The sequence below is a fragment of the Podarcis melisellensis genome (assembly GCF_964234715.1).
Source record: "Podarcis melisellensis genome assembly, chromosome: 6".
NCBI classification, from domain to species: Eukaryota; Metazoa; Chordata; class Lepidosauria; order Squamata; family Lacertidae; genus Podarcis; species Podarcis melisellensis.
This window is the reverse complement of record NC_138538.1, coordinates 35,129,535-35,147,343: the sequence shown is the minus strand read 5'-3', so window position 1 is coordinate 35,147,343 and position 17,809 is coordinate 35,129,535. Positions and strand designations below refer to the sequence as shown.

At 45.4% G+C, this 17,809-nt stretch overlaps 1 long non-coding RNA gene across 1 annotated transcript in view; it reads right to left on the bottom strand.

Moving 5' to 3' along the window:
• LOC309372701 overlaps window positions 1-17,809 on the bottom strand; it is a 243,752-nt gene extending 225,943 nt beyond the window's left edge. Inside the window, exon 1 of the long non-coding RNA XR_014169632.1 lies at window positions 17,734-17,809. This is a non-coding gene — a long non-coding RNA (uncharacterized lncRNA). The remainder of the gene's footprint in view (window positions 1-17,733) is intronic.

The following is a 17,809-nucleotide window of genomic DNA, read 5'->3' as shown; positions in this document are numbered from 1 at the left end:
TGAGGGAGGTCCTGCAGAGGCTGAAGGAACACAGGCTGTACGCCAAGTTGGAAAAGTGCCAGTTTGATGTCAGAGAGGTTGATTTCCTTGGCTACAAGTTGTCCGACGAGGGACTGGCCATGGACAGGGCTAAGGTTCAAGCGCTGTTGGACTGGAAAAGCCCTCGAAATCGGAAAGAGGTCCAGAGGTTCATCGGCTTTGCCAATTTTTACCGCAAGTTTATCAAAGGTTTTGCGAACGCGACGGCGGCGATCACTGACACCCTCAGTTCCAAGAAGAAGAAGTTCGTCTGGACCGAACAAGCGGAGCGGTCCTTCCGGACGCTTAAAGGTCTTTTCGCCTCCGAAGAGCAGCTGCTCCACGTGAATCCCGGCAGACCCATGCGGGTAGAAACCGATGCGTCAGATAGAGCGGTTGGGGCCGTTCTTTTGCAAGAGGATTCACAAGGCAACTGGCGACCGGGTGCGTTCTACTCCCGGAAGCTCAGCAAGGCGGAGCGCAATTATACCATATGGGACAGGGAGTTGTTGGCCATTCATGCAGCTTTCAAAGCGTGGCGACACTTCTTGATAGGAGCCAAGCACACGGTGCAGGTCCGCACGGATCACAAGAACTTAGAGTATTGGCGGACGGCTAAGTTGCAGACCCAGCGACACATGCGCTGGGCGGAGTTCTTTGCGGATTTCGACTTCAAAATAGAATACATCCCAGGAGACTCCAATGTTATTGCAGACGCGCTGTCCCGAAAGCCGCAATACTTGGAGGAAGCAGCTCCAATCGCAGCAAAGCACATTTTCGCACCGCAGGCGTGGACGTGCGCTACCATCGCAGTCGACCTGGACGCGGTGCGACGCGCGTTGCAAAGGGATCAGTTTGCACAGTCTAAGATGGAGGAGCTACGCGGAGGGTCGCGACACACCGATGGGTTTCAATTACAAGATGGACTTTTGACTCGTAAGGGTGCCCTTTACGTGCCCACCGACGATCTTCGAGCCAAGGTTCTGCAACAGTTGCATGACGCCCCTAGTGCAGGCCATTTCGGCAAAGAGAAGACGATGGAGTTGGTGGCTAGAGACTTTTGGTGGCCCCAGATGAGAGGAGAGGTGGCGGACTACGTCGCCAGGTGTGATATCTGCCAGAGGTCCAAACCGGTGCACCAGAAGCAGGCGGGATTGCTAGAACCGCTGGAGACACCGCAGCAACCATGGGAGAGGGTAGCGTTGGACTTTGTTACAGACCTGCCCAGCTCCAGAGGTAAGACGGCGGTGTTAGTGGTGGTGGACTTGTTCACCAAGATGGCGCACTTCATCCCTTGTGCCAAGGTGGCGACGGCAGAACAGACCGCAAAGCTCTTCATCGATCACGTCTTCAGAGTGCATGGACTTCCGCAGTCCGTCTTGTCCGACAGGGGGCGCCAGTTTGTTTCCACTTTCTGGCGAAAGCTTCTGGGCATCTTGCACGTCAAAATCAACCTGACATCGGCGAGGCATCCACAAACCAACGGTCAAGCGGAGAGGGTCAACGCGATCATGCAGCAGTACCTGCGGTGCTACGCCAACCAGCGACCTGCGGCGTGGGTGGACTTTCTGCCGATGGCTGAATTCGCCTACAACAACACGAAACACGCTTCCACCGGGGTGACGCCTTTCTTCGCGAACAATGGCCGTCATCCCAGAACCTTCCCGAGATTTGCGGCACCAGGAGGGGGGGGGCCTCAAGATGCCGACCAGTTTGCAGCGGAGTTGCAAGAGGTGCACGAGGAGCTGCGGAGACATTTGGAGCTGGCAAAACAGGCGTATAAGGTGCAGGCCGATAAGCACAGGAGGGCGGGAGAGGACATCCAGGTTGGGGACTGGGTGTGGTTAGCAGCCCACGCGATGCCGGCCAGGTCATTGGCCAAGAAGAAGTTAGGACACAGGCAGCTAGGGCCATATCAAGTTGAGGCTAAGATCAATCCGGTGGCTTTTCGTCTAGCCCTTCCGGAAGGTTCCAGGGTGCACCCGGTCTTTCATAGGTCGGTGCTCACTCCCTACAAAACCCCACACAGGTTTCAAGAGTCAGGAGCACCCCCAGAGCCACGTAGGAGGGCGCCTGAGAGGGGGGAATCGCCAAGACCAGGACCTCTTAACGAGGTCACAGAGATACTGGACTCGAGATGGGGGGAGGAGGGAGTTGAATATTTTCTCGCCAGGGAGGGCACACCAGCCGCTGCTAATAGTTGGGTGCCAGGCTACGAGTTAGACGAACCCCTTTTGAAAGAAGAGTTCCATGCACTTTTCCCACATAGACCCATGCCAGCTGAGTACTTTGATGACTGGCTTTTCACACCCACATTGTCAGATAGCACGTTCAGGGGTTTCTCTTCCCCCGAGGAAAGAACACCAGAATCAAGCCCGCCCAGGGGATCGTGCTCGGGGGTGGACACGGAAACCCCTTATTGGTGGGAGGAGCAGCCAGAGGAGGAATGGCGTAAGAGGTGGCTGATAGGTCCTGGGCGGGCAGCACCGGAGGAAGTAGCGATGGAAGCAGAGACTGAGAAGCATTTGGGGGAAGAACCCGACTTCGAATACGCTTACACAGAACTGCCAGCAGAGAACATTGACGTAGACGACCTGTATCCTGAGCCTACCCCCGAAGAGCCGCAGTTTCCACAACCGGTCCCCGGCGAGCGGGAGGGGGGAAGGGGGGGCTTCGAGGGGGGGATGGATGTCAGGGTTTCTGGGAGAGAGGAGGAGATGACAGAGGAGACGGAGAGCGAGTGGGAGGAGGGGCAGAAGGATGAGGAAGAAGATGACGGAATTCTGAGGGAATCCACGAGTCTGAGCAGCGAGTCAGAGGACTCTCAAAAGGGGGTTACCTTAATCAAGCAAAGGGGAGGAGAAGGGAGAAGCGGAGAGGAGCCCAGTGGAAGACAGAGGAAGCAAGAGACGTCTCAGCCGGAACGGAGTAAAGGGGGTGGAGTCGTCAGCCTCTCGGAGGGAGCAGGATTAGGAGAGAACAGAGAGAGGGGGTTGGAGCAGGGTGTTCAGCCGGAAAGGGTGGAGAGCAGAGCAGGGGGTGGTGTAGCGGTCGAAAGAAAGGTCAGCAGCAACGTACGCGCGCCAAGTTCAAACGTAGAGGCGCGCGGAAGTGGAGAGAGCTCAGGGGAGGAGCCCGGCCCTAAAGCCAGAAAGAGGGGGGAAGAGGCGGCAGAGGATTCAGCCTCAGGCGAGTCACGGAGAGAGGGAACCCAGGGGGGCAGGAAGACCCTGCGGAAAAGAAAGGAGAGGAAGAGGTGGTCTAGAGCCAGGCTATTAAGTTGGTGCGGAAGAGGGGAGGAGTCAGAGGGGACTTCAGCGGTCTAACGTGGCAGACGTACGGCCACAATGCTGAACTGTATGAGAAGCAGAAATCTTCAATAAACTATTCCTGTAAATAAGCTGCAACGGAGTGAGGTCTCTTGTGAGCTGGGACCAGTCCTGGGTGGCCGTGACAACTGCCTTTTCAAAAACAGGTTCTTCAAAAGGCAGTTTTGTTGTTTTGAAAAGGACAACACTTAAAGATGTTATTGACTAAGACATGAAATCCTAACTACTTTATAATGTAAATGCAGAGTGCTTCAAAAACTTTCAGGCTTTTGCACACTTTATTTCTTTTGATCCAAATATGAATGCATTACATTTCCATTCAAGGTTTGCTGCATCCTTGGCCTAGAAGCCTTGCTAATGTCTCACAATGCCTGTGCCACAGATGAGCCAGAAATTGTCACTCCTTTACAGGGAAGACCTTTGTTGACATTTGTTCATTCATGCATTTCCTTAGTTGGGCAATTTATACATCAACCAATACATGATGCAGAGATATGTATTTTATTTTTATCCCTAAGAGTGCACATTTTTAAAGTCCTTCATATTTCTATAAAACATGCATTTCAAAACAACACCCACACCCACACACCAGCAGTAAATCAATCTCTAGAAGACACCTGAAGGCAGCTTTTTAATGTGTAGTGTTTTATTATGCTTTTTTATATCAGAGTGGCTGGGGCAACCCAGTCAGATGGGTGGGGTACAAATACCATCACCTGCCTCTGTGACACACTAATGACTAATTCACACATGCATATTTCATCACCAGATAATATATGTAATTCAGCCCTGAACTGGCTAATTCAATATTGCAACAGAGATGATATCTGTGCTGTTGTTCTTAATATGTGATGGCATCACACATGCAAGTTGTCGTCACTGTGGCTGTTGTTACAGAATCATGACCAAGCACCTGTGACATGGCCCTAAGCACCATATTGAATCATAGAATCATAGAGTTGGAAGAGACCACAAAGGTCATCGAGTCCAACCCCCTGCCAAGCAGGAAACACGATCAGAGCACTCCTGACATATGGCTGTCAAGCCTCTGCTTAAAGACCTCCAAAGAAGGAGACTCCACCACACTCCTTGGCAGCAAATTCCACTGTCCAACAGCTCTTACTGTCAGGAAGTTCTTCCTAATGTTTAGGTGGAATCTTCTTTCTTGTAGTTTGGAACCATTGCTCCGTGTCCGCTTCTCTGGAGCAGCAGAACACAACCTTTCTCCCTCCTCTATGTGACATCCTTTTATATATTTGAACATGGCCATCATATCACCCCTTAACCTCCTCTTCTCCAAGCTAAACATGCCCAGCTCCCTTAGCCGTTCCTCATAAGGCATCGTTTCCAGGCCTTTGACCATTTTGGTTGCCCTCCTCTGGACACGTTCCAGTTTGTCAGTGTCCTTCTTGAACTGTGGTGCCCAGAACTGGACACAGTACTCCAGGTCAGGTCTGACCAGAGCAGAATACAGTGGCACTATTACTTCCCTTGATCTAGATGCTATACTCCTATTGATGCAGCCCAGAATTGCATTGGCTTTTTTAGCTGCCACGTCACACTGTTGGCTCATGTCAAGTTTGTGGTCAACCAAGACTCCTAGATCCTTTTCACATGTACTGCTCTCAAGCCAGGTGTCACCCATCTTGTATTTGTGCCTCTCATTTTTTTTGCCCAAGTGCAATACTTTACATTTCTCCCTGTTAAAATTCATCTTGTTTGTTTTGGCCCAGTTCTCTAATCTGTCAAGGTCGTATTGGAGTGTGATCCTGTCCTCTGGGGTGTTAGCCACCCCTCCCAGTTTGGTGTCATCTGCAAATTTGATTATTGTGGGAGGGATGCATGGCTGCTTCCACTCCACATCTCCTTGTATTCACAGCAATGTTTCACTCAGCAAGATATATGATGCACATTCTCAAAATCAGCTCTGGAGGGTAGGGGGCCTCTCCAGAGCAGATTTTTTGGGGTGCACAGGAAATGAAGTGAAAACAGACATCCATTTCTGCAATTCAAACTCTCTTCATGCAACACTGGGTACAACCCCACATCTTCTTTAATAAGTAAATATTACCTGGAGACACTGGGTGAGTTATTAAAGAAGGGAAAGGGAACACAGGACTTAATCATTCAGTTCCCTTCTGTAGTCAAGGACATACCCAACTATTCCTGCCATTTATTTATCAGGGCACTCACTGTACATATAGGTGTATGTACACAAACACAGCAAGAAAGAGAGAGAGAGAGAGAGAGAGAGAGAGAGAGAGAGAGAGAGAGAGAGAGAGCAGTACAGAATAATCTTTCTGTTTGGGTACTCAATAAAATTTAAGCAACTGCATTGGCCTGTTAGTATAAAAAAACAACAACCACCAACTCTCCAAGGAATATCAGAAAGTCAAACGTGAGGGTGCTTGCCAAAACTTTGCTGGGAAAGTGTGTTCCATAGCATGGGACAGGCAGCATTAAATACCTGACTTCTGGTTGAAGCCAGTTAGGCCTCTGTAACATGGGGACAATGACTAGGCCTCCTACACACCTTTCATGTATGCAAGGCCACCTCCCTTGGAACAGCCACATGAGAGGAACGCTGTGAGATTCTGGTATTTCTGTTCCTTTGTGGTAATAGTGATTCCTGATAAGAAGCCAGGAGCTAGAAGCTGTGGGGAAAAGAGTCAGCAGTAGAGTAGGCTGTCATCAGCCTCCAGAAAGAAGGAGGAAGAAGGGCAGAATAACCCACATTTCTCTGCATTCATCAGGTTCATAGGTTGAGTTGCAGATAGCAAAGGCAGATCCTTCAGATAAGACCTTTTATTTGAAGAAGCAGGATCCCACATATATGTGTATGTGGGGAAAGTGTTGTAGACCCATGGTAGGACAAACATTTTGCCTGCAAAAGCTTCCTGGTTCAATCCCTAGCTGCTGCTTCTTCTTCTTTGGCGATCACTCGTAGCCGAGTAAGACTGTTTTCCATAAACACGGTTTTAACCATGAGTCCGTAAGTGACTGTGGAGGCCAATTCTGGATCCACACGTCCTTCCACAGTAGGGACATTGGTTTCCAGACGGGAGTTGATCACAGTGTGGATTTGACAAGCATGCCTTACTCTTAGTACGTTTCTCCCTTTCATCCTGAGTTCGAGTGTCTTCAAAGCCTATGACACCTGTTCCCCAACTGGAGTGCTCACAGGCCAGTGTTTCCCAGTTGTCAGTGTTTATACTACTTTTTTTAGATTTGCCTTGAGACAGTCTTCTTTTGTTGACCGTGCTGCACCAACAAGTACAAAATAACTCCTCTGCTGTACCACAAATCCAACTCAATGATGTAACGTTGGAAAATGTTGATCACTTCTCCTACCTAGGCAGTTATTTTTCCACAAGGACCAACACTGATGCTGAAATCCAGCATCGCCTGTGCTCTGCAAGTGCAGCTTTCTCCCAATTGAAGTGCAGAGTGTTTGAGGACCAGGACAATCCCTAGCATAGCCAGGGAGGGCAGCAAATGACTCCTGGAGAGCCACTACCAATTTGGGTAGACCTGCCTTCCCTAACGTGGTGCCTTCTAGATGTTTTGGACTATAGCTTCCATTAGCCTCAGCAAGCGTGCCCAAAAGCTGGGATTATGGGAGCTGTAGTCCAGAACATCTGGAGGACACTAAATTGGGGAAGGCTGAGGTAGGCAATACTGAGCTAGGTAGAGGAATGGTCTGACTTGGTATAAAGGAGCATCCTCTCTCTGTGTGTGTGTTTGTGTGTGTGTTCATTCACACACATGCATGCCTAGGCTGCATTCTCTGGATGGTTAACTTTTAATGCCAGTTTCTTATGCTTTCCCCATTGTATTTTGCTTGTGTATTAGAAAAAAATCCAGAATGAAACACTGAGAGTAAGTGGAATTATAGGTTTGATTAACAAGGACCACCCACTTCTGGCCATTGTATGAAAAAGTGTTTAGTGTTTAATATTTGTTTCATGCATTTATTCCCCTCTCCTCCACCTCCACTGCTGCAGAAATGTGACAAAGCCTCCTAAATCCAGAGCCGTTATTTGAACAAAGACCACAGTTCTGCTGTCTAAACAGCAAATTCTGATAATAAGCAGGGAAATGAGCTGGCTTAAAATGTGAACAAATCTCAAATTATCCTGTTGCAAAGAAATGAGCCTTTTAAAAGTTTGCTCTTATAAAGGTCAGCATTGCTTCTGAGGCTCAAAAGATGCATTTCCCTGAGAAGCTGGAATCCTGGGGAACAGAAAAACAGATGCGTTCTTTAAGCTGTTATTTTGGTATCGCTAAATGCTTCTCACCCTTCATCCACTGGTAACACAAAGTGGGACACAACAGCTAATGTTGTTCTGCTTATTAGATTGGGTGGCTTCAACAAAATTCATTGAAGCTTACACTTTATTATTGCACCTATAAACTGGTAATGATGAAAAGAAAATAGATACTATTTTAACTGTCACTTAAGTCTTTGGAAAACACATACTTTCCCTCACTGAAATACTAATTGCCCTGGTCAGCAATTTTCATGAAACAACACTGCTTTATATGATTCTAGATATTTATCTGTCACTGCATATATCCTTTCAAAAAAAAGTATTGGGCTATAGTCTTTAAGATTAAATATTTCAGGTGACACTTCTTTGAAATGCTATGTGCTCTGGTTTCCAGCTTTATAGAATCTGCAATTCAATTTAAATTACTTTGCAACAGATCTGGCAACTATTTCCTCCCTTTTTTTTGCTCTAACAGGGGCTATTGCTTCTCTTGTGAGAAATTTTCTGTTCTTAATTTTTAGTGGGATGCTGTTTTCCTACTTCACTATGAATGGTGCAACCATGAAGCCAATCAGATATGACTATATGAAAATATCAAAGACTGGCCCAAGACATTTTGGCACCTGAGGTGAACCACAAAAGAGGTGTTCTCTCTTCCTACCAGGGAAGAAAGGGTTATTGGGAACAAGGGAAGAAGTGAATATCTTCCTCTGGAACAAAAGGAGGATTAAATCCACCTTACCCGATGGGTAAGACTAATAGTTAGTACTGAATATATAATAGAGTAATGATATCATTCAAACTGTAGGAATAAGCCAATCAAAGTTCATATCTACAATATAACAGAGTGGTAGCGAGGACTGTCAAGCCGTGTTTTCAAAACAGATATCTAAGGACAGTCTCACAATAATCTTTCAAAAATTTCAACAGAAGACGTCTCAAAAGTTTCAGAAGTAAAGTCTCTCAATAGTCTTTCAAAAGTTTCAACGGAAGACGTCTAAAAAGCCTCAAAAGGACAGTGTCTCCAGAATGATACTACTGTTTTGTAATAATCTTCATCAGCCGATAATTTTCAACAGAATATGTAAGTAAGATTCATGCTAAGGATCAGTGGTCACTAGATAGTGTAGTGTAGGTATAGGCAACCTTCAGCCCTCCAGATGTTTTGGCCTACAACTCCCATGATCCCTAGCTAACAGGACCAGTGGTCAGGGATGATGGGAATTGTTGTCCAAAACATCTGGAGGGCTGAAGGTTGCCTATGGCTGGTGTAGTGCTACCACCATGGCAGCAGCAGAAGCAGCAGGCAATGCATCAGAGGCTGGAACCGCTGCCCCTGTGGATCCTGCCACCTGAGGTGGCTGCCTCACCTTGCCTCATGTGTAGGCCAGCCCTGAAACCATCAAAAGCTCACCTACATTTATGGCACAACTTCTTGCCCTCTCCCTGAATGGGGAGACCCTTCTGCTCTATACCTCAGTCTAACAAATGGCAGAAGGAAGGCGGCACTTTTTGCAAACAACACTACTTTAAAAGCCTTTAAGGATGCAGAATAGGTGAATCATGCTCAGTGGCATTCTTTCATGCTCCTCTGTCCCTTCACTCCACCAGTTTCCTTCCCAAAACTCCATATACTGATGCTCTATTGCATTGCCTGGATTTTGTATTAGGCATTTCCCCCTTCATTTTGTGTGTCGTATGAAAACTGCTTTATATGGTGTTTTCATGCAAGCAAACATCTTGTGGCCCATTTACGGGTTATTGCCTCCTCCCCCCTGATGTGTGATGGATGATGAGAAAAGTGTGTTGAAGAATTTCAATGCAAGCTCCTCCAATCCACCCTGTTTTGTGCAGGCACATGCCAAGGTTTAGGAGCAATAATGAAAAGAGATGCTCAGTTTTATTACTTTAATAAGTGAATTCTCTGCAGCCTGTTGTGGTCTTACTGCTGGGTCTTTTAAGGAGTCTGGAGACAGCTGACCATTTATCTAGTCTGTGAGCTTAAATGTTGCAAACGTAGTTGCATGCCGTACCTGCTCAGGAGGACTATATGTGACATATGGACTGAATATTTGCTTATTTGTCATTATTTATTTTTCTATGCTGCTCCAGATGGGACAAGGAGCTATGTGGGACACTGAATTCCCATCCCCTGCTATTGTGAATCCTCTCCAGCTCCCACCTGCCTCAGAGGCTTTGTCATGCAAGTTTCCCACTTCTTCTCTTTGCAGGGTTAAGTGCTTGAAAAAATGTGTTTGTTAAATGAAAGCACAATTCCTCAAGCTGCTGGATTTTGCACCTGGCAGCAAATTCTGTCCTTGCATGGAATTGCAGAATCCATATATCCCTGTGTTTCATAGAAAAACGCTTTCAATAGCAACTGCAGTAGCTAAAAAGGTGCTAATGTGAGAAGGGGGCTCTCGGGATGATGGTGGCAAAGGAAATGTCCAACTTTGTTTGTTTTATTTCTCTTTTATTGCCTGTCTGGAACTGCCTGGTCTTGCCGCACTTTATTGCTCCCCACTTCCTTGTTGCTCAGCTCCCAAGGAGCCCAGCCCTTTTATTTGTTTGTTTATTTATTTACCAGTCATTCATGAATGTGGGAAATGCTTTGAAGCTCCGTTATTTATCTGCACATCTGATGAAGGAATGTGGCAAGTCTTTGTATTTTATTCCGTTTGATCTTACTACAGTGACGCCAGCTCTCCCTGCCAAGCTACTTGCTCAGGTCTCCATCTTTGATGTGGGTTAACAATACTTTCCTAAGATCCCCCTTTGATGCTTCCTGTAATATTTCCCTTACGTTTTCCACCGCAACAGAGCAAGAAATGCAGAAACTGGGCTGGCTGATCTGCCACAAACAATTTCGGCACTGGCGACTTCATGTAAGGCTCTCGGTTCTCCTCTTTCCTTGATGTGCAATTACTGACCCCAGTTAGAGATTCCATTAGTGCAAACTGAAGCAGTTAATGTTATCATTGAATTACCTATTTTTACACACAACAGGGTGACATTGATAAAAGGAGAGAGCACAGAATGAATTGCATTATTACTAGGAGGTTAAAAATTTGGTTGGAAAACCTGGAGTGGAAACCAGTGCAACTGAGGAAGGCTGATTATGCTAACGCGGCTCATCTCCAACCCTCTGGCTTGAGCAAACATCTCTCATTTTACAAACACAAGGCTGACAGCCTTCTCCTCCCACACTTGGAAGACTGGCAATTATTCACATTCTTACTCTAACAGAACACTGTAGGGTTTATATCCCTCTAGAACAGCCCAGGGAATGCTTGGGAATTACAAATTAGTCTGAAGAATATTGCTGTTACAAGCAGCTTGGAAAACACGTAATCAAAAATTCTCTAAATGAATATTAGATGATTGCTCAAATGAATCTTCTTATCTGTTTCTGGTTAGCTTCCTTAAGATGTTCCTTAAGATGTGTTTCAGTCACTGTAAGAGTGGTGTCCAAATTCGATTTTCCTTATTGTCCACGAAAGCTAGGTTGCTTGTTATGTAACTTACAAATTTCAGGGCTTTTGGCTGTGTGACATAATACATTAGCTTTCACTTAAGAACCATAACAATATTATCTGTATAGAAAAAAATAATAATAGTTGGAGTCTGTGTTTGATTCAGATTAAGGCCAATTCCAGAATCAAAGTAGTTGTCCCATTAAACTTTAATTAGTTTAATGTAAATGCCCAATGCACTTCCTTCTTTAAAAGTCTCACCACGGCAGAGGATTTCGCGCAGCAGCTAAGAAGGGCAGGAGAGGCAGCATCTTCCCAAAAAAGAGTCCTGGAGCATGCGGTTTGTAAATCAAAAATAAGGTTTATTTACAAAACACCAAAAAACAACCCTGGCGACGAACCACACATCTCAGCAAAACACACACCCAAAAGGGAGAAGGGGAAGAACAAACAAACAGGGGGACTATTTATACAGACTCATGTTCCTGGAAGCCTAATGACCTCCAGCTGCTCAGTGATTAGAGCGTTTCTGCTACTCTTTTAACCCTTTGATAGCAACACCCCCTCTCGCTCGTAACACTGAGCTGTACCAACCTTAATACAAATTTAAACCTGAACAGAAACATTTATGAGATTGCGGACTCAAAGCTTTTGTAAAACCGTCTGCGAGATTTTCTTGGCTTGGACAATACTTTAGTTCAATTAAACCTTGTTTTACACTTTGGCATACATTTTGATAACGGATATCCAAGTGTTTTGTGTGCGCCTTGAATTGACCTGATTTAGCTAGTTTAATACAAGGTTGATTGTCTTCCCAAACTCTGATAGGTAGGGAACATTCTCCAAACAATTCTTGTACCAGTTGCTTATAAAATTCCAGTTCTCTACATATATCTGATAACGCATTGAACTCAGATTCAGTTGAACTTAAAGCTATAAGTGATTGTTTTCTTGATCTCCAACCAATTAGTGCATTTCCAAATTTTATCGCCATTCCTGACACTGATTTTCTATCTGGTCCAGCATCTGCCCAACTGCTGTCGGCCCAACATTCAAGTTGTGTGCTGCCCTCTGCTGATAGTTTTAAGCGAAAGCTTTTGGTAGTTTGGAGATACCTTAAAACTCTTTTTACTCCTTGCCAAGCATGCATTGATGGTTTTTCAGCTTGTCTACACAGCATGTTGACAGCATATGTTATATCGGGCCGAGTCCACTGTGCAATGTGGAGTAGACTGCCTATCGCTGACTGGTAAACCCCGGGATTACAGAACTCTGCCTTTTGCTCAGTTTGAGCATCCTTTGTGTAACTTAACTCCATTGGGGTTTTAACACCAGCACAGTTGTTCATTTTAAACCTTTCCAGCAACTGCTGGATTTTAGCTTCTTGGCTAAGCCAATAGTTACCATTTTCATCTTGCTGAATTTTAACTCCTAGATAAACAGATACATTGCCTAGTGATTTTATCTGAAACCTTTCTCCAAGCTTTGTGGCAAATTGTTGTGCAAGTTTATCATCCTTTCCACTGTATAATAAATCGTCAACAAATATCAAAACTGCTTCTTGTTCACATCCCGAGCCTTTTAGATAAAGACACGCATCTGCTGCGCTCTTTCTGAACCCCATGCTCTCTAGAGCATCGTTTAAGCAGGAATTCCAATTACGGGCGGACTGTTTCAACCCATAAATGGATTTGTGTAGGCGCCAGACCTGGTTTGGCTTGTCTCCTTCAAAACCTGGTGGTGGTGTCATATAGACTTCCTCCTGTAAGTCTGCATTTAAATAAGCCACATTGACATCAAAATGAAACAGCTTATTTCCCTTCTTAGCTGAAGAGGCTAGAAGCATTCTTAATGACTCCGATCTTGAAGTAGGGGCATAGATTTGAGAATAGTGAACACCTTTGCGCTGCGAAAACCCTTTTGCAACTAGCCGGGCTTTATATTGCAACTCTTCAGTAGTTGTGGGCTTTAAACGATATACCCATCGACAACCTACAGCTTGTTGCCCTTTCGGAAGCTCTGTACTTGTAAACACACCGAGAGACTTCATTGAAGCCATCTCTTTTTCCATTGCTTCCTGCCACTTTACGGCTTCTGAGCTTGGAAGCTGTTGTACTTCCATATAGCTTTCTGGCTCACACTGTGCCATATTTACGTATACACTTGTCACCTTAAACCGCTCTGGCGGCTTGCCCTTCGTGGCGCGTTTTGACCTGCGCAATTGCTCCTCTTGTGCCCCCTCTGACCGTTGGCTGTCAGAATCTGTCTCAGACTTTATATCTGGACGCGCCCCTAGGGATAAAGACCTCCGTTTAGATACCTCCCTTGGGCTTGGTGTTGCAGGTGACCTGCTTTGCTTTTGCTGTCTGCTAGGCCTACTGACTGGCGAAGTTGGAGCACTCCTAGATTCTGGCTTTTCTACCTTAGGAGAAGAACCTCGTGCCTGATCAGAATCTGCATCTGAACCATGTGCACCATCCCCTTCTGGCTCATCACTCTCTGGACTTTCTTTCTCAGCATGAATGCCTAAATCATCTCTCAAAATGTCAGGGTTAGCGTGTAAGTGAGTCCATCCGGACTGCTCACAAAAATCAGCGCTCCTACTGAGGACCACTCTTGTAGTATCCCCACCTGGGTCCACAAACCTCCAAGATTTGGCATGTGGTTCGTACCCGCAAAAGATGAGTTTCCTAGCCCTTGGACTTCCCTTTTTCCTTAACGCTTTTGGGATAAGTACATAGGCTTGAGATCCAAACACCCGAAAGTAATTAACTTTGGGCTTCTTCCCATATAAAGCAAAATAAGGCGTAGTATCAATTACCGAATTATATACTCGGTTCAGAATATGAGTAGCCGCCTGCCAGGCTTCCGCCCAGTAACTTTGAGGAAGTTTAGCATCAAACAACATAGAGTTTGCCAACTCTTGCAGAACCCTATTTTTACGTTCGGCCACGCCTCCTTCTTGGGGGGAATAAGGTGTAGACAGACGATGCTTAATTCCCTTTTTCTTAAAGAAATTCTGCAACACAGACCCGGTAAATTCTGACCCTCTGTCTGTCTGAAAAGCAAGTACTCTAGTACCGAATTCAAGTTCTACCGCATGAACCCAATTTTTAACTGTTTCTGCAGTATCTGCTTTTGTTTTGAGAGGAAAAAACCATGTAACCTTTGTTTTGTCATCCGAGAGACACAGTGCATACTTCGAACCTCCCATGCTAGCAACAGGCATTGGGCCACACAGGTCCATATGCACAAGTTGGAATACTTTGTCAGATTTCCTATCTGAACTGGGATAGCTGCATCTATGAACCTTCGCACTTTTGCATGCAGTACAATCCAAATACTTATTACATTTGTTCAATTTGCACCCTTCTGATAATTCAGGTTGCCTTTTAACATACTGAAAATTAATATGCCCTAAACGGCGGTGCCATAAATGAACACAAGAATTATGGGTAGGCGTGTTCACACAACCAGCATGAACCTGTTCAACTTCATCTGGACTTGTCTCAAAATAATATAACCCATTTCTGCATTCCACCTGCAAAAGAGATACGTTATTCTTTGAAATAGTGCAAACCCCATTTTCAAACACAGTTTTAAACCCATTTCTATCAAGTTCTGACACAGACAAAATACACCCCTTCAGTCCCTTTAGCACGTAGGCATCAATTTCTGTTTGCAAACAATTCAAGAACACTGTGCCTACAGTCTCTAAGGAACGTTTAGTTGAATCTGCCATTGTCACAACTTTAGGGGTTTGCAAATGTCTGCAATTCTGCAAACGTACACTAGATGGCGCCACCAGGTGGTGAGATGCACCACTGTCGATCAACCAGCGTAGATTGCTGCCTTGGCCACGCCCTTGCATCAACGCCATTGCTGAAGCCATGTGCTGTGTGCTGTGGGAGTAGCCACGACCTCCTCCTCTTCTTCGACGTCCCCTGGAACTCCTTGTCTGGTAACTAGGGGTAACGGCCTTGTTGCTGTCTTGACCAGGTTCACGTGTGCAATTCCTGATTAGATGGGAAGGGGAACCACAGCGAAAACAGTGTCTAGCTGCAAAAGCATTTACTGTGTGCTCAAACTCAGCATTAACACTCCTAGGCACAGCATAACTCCCCTTTAAAGACAAACCTCTTTCTCTTTGCCTTTTATCCTGTTCATCCGCAAGCCGAGAAGAAATGTATTCAAGGGTTAATTCAGTTGAAGGCATAGCTTCCAAAGTTAGAGCTAGAGTCTCATAGCTTTTATCAAGAGAAGACAACAATATGTATGACTGCTGCTCCATAGAGAAAGGAATGCCCAGCTGTCTTAGTTGATTAAAGGCAGACACCATTTTGGCAATATGTTCTTTCACACACGCTCCCGGTTGGAGACGTAAATCAAACAAACATCTTGTAGCATGGATCTTGGCCCCCGCAGTGTTTCTGGAATTTAACCGCTGCAGAACCGTCCAGACCTCATGCGTGTTCTTTAACTCAGAAACATAAGGCATTTGCTCTGGTCCCACTGCCAAAACTAGTAGACCTTGGGCTTTCCTGTCGCGTTTCTGTGAAGCTGCTGCTGCTGCTTTGGCTTCTGCAGACGCGTCTGCAGCTGCCTGTAAAGGCGGTGCTTCAGTACAGCTCCACAACTCTTTTGCTTGCAACCAAACCCTTACTCTAGCCTTCCAATCTTGCCAATTTTTCCCATTGAGTCGCGTAAACGGGACAGTAAAACTTTCCTGGGACTCTGCCATCCTCCCTGGGGCTTAGGAACGATACTCACACACCTGTAGACCGTCTCCCAGCTGCTGAGGTGGCTCCTTGAGGAATCAGACGTCTTCCAGCGAGTACAAACTGCGCAGTGCCTCTTTAAAACTTTTCTAGGCACGTTGCAGGACTCAAGCTGCTTTGGAGGCTTTCGTTGTCGGCAACCGCTTCTGTCTTCACTCCAGTCCTTGCATAAATCACTCTGAACTGCTCTCCTTATCTCCTTCTTGACGTACAAACATCCATAACCTGTCCCATTAAACTTTAATTAGTTTAATGTAAATGCCCAGTGCACTTCCTTCTTTAAAAGTCTCACCACGGCAGAGGATTTCGCGCAGCAGCTAAGAAGGGCAGGAGAGGCAGCATCTTCCCAAAAAAGAGTCCTGGAGCATGCGGTTTGTAAATCAAAAATAAGGTTTATTTACAAAACACCAAAAAACAACCCTGGCGACGAACCACACATCTCAGCAAAACACACACCCAAAAGGGAGAAGGGGAAGAACAAACAAACAGGGGGACTATTTATACAGACTCATGTTCCTGGAAGCCTAATGACCTCCAGCTGCTCAGTGATTAGAGCGTTTCTGCTACTCTTTTAACCCTTTGATAGCAACAGTAGTGGAGTGATTCTGATTTTGTCCAAAGTAAGGCAGGGCTTTCCCAAAGTGGCTCAAAGCAAACTGGGTTGCTCCCAAAGCCTCATATCTGCTTCCAAGATTTGCAGGATACAGGAGAGCCCCAAAGCTCTCCATACAATTAAAATAACAGACAAGGGGAGTGGGAAGGAGAGGATGAGGAAATGATTTTGTAACTGAGTGACAATTCTAGCTATACAATCAGGGAATAAATTTACTTGGTATCTCATTTTTTACTTCCAGTCACAGAGTTTTGGGTAGAAACTTTTGTAAGCTGCTAGTTAGAGACAAATAATGAGCTTTTTCTAAAAGTATATAATCAGCTTCAGAATTTGAACCTTGACCCTTCTTGTTGATTAAATGCTTGTAGGCTATTCAGTAGGCTAGTTTAGGTAGCAGGCTGTTTGGAATTTCCTACTTTCTCTTAGGAATTTACATTCAACCAGGTTTTTTCATTTGTGTTTTCCCACAAATTTCTTGACTATTCACAGTGGTCAGTGGTGACTTAATACTGCTATGTTTTCCATGTCTTCATAGCAGATGGTCACGTATCCATTTCATATGGGCTCTCGCCGACCTGGTCTTGCAAAAAACAGTGATGGGGAGAGTTGTTTGTACATGATCTATTGTATCATACAATGCTGCAGTGCACTATTTAATGCACTCGGTGTAGGGCTGCCCTTGAACTTGTAGCTGAAATTGGTGCACAATTCAGTGGCCAGAGTGCTGATAGTCACTCCTGGTCAAGCTTGTGCAATGCTAGGTTTAAAGGAGCAATGCTGGTTGCCACTTCCAATCCTAATTCAATGTGATTTTGTTGACATATAAAGCCCCAACTGACTTGGGCTCCAAATATCTGACAAAGCACCTCATTCCACCTTGCCCTGCTAATGAATTAAGATCTGCAGGGAGACTTGGTGCTCCTACTTTTGGGGGACGCATGGGAGGGACAGTGTGACCTGAGCAGCCATTCATTGTTGTGGCTTTCGATCTCTAGAATGATTATCTTCCTTAAATGCACCTACTGTCAATACTCTTAGCCTTTAATCAGGAGCATAGGCGTCACCTCTTTACCCAGACTTTTGGATGGTGGTAATGTTTCACGAGCCATTTAAGTATTCTTACTTATCTCATGATTAAACATAGTCTGAACTTGTGCATTTTGTTGATGCATGTGTGTTTGTGTGTTGGTTTTATTTTATAATACTTTTGTGGAATATTTCTGCCCTGGGACCATTTGGTGAAAGATGGACTATATACTATCTATCTATCATCTATCATCTATCATCTATCTATCTATCTATCTATCTATCTATCTATCTATCTATC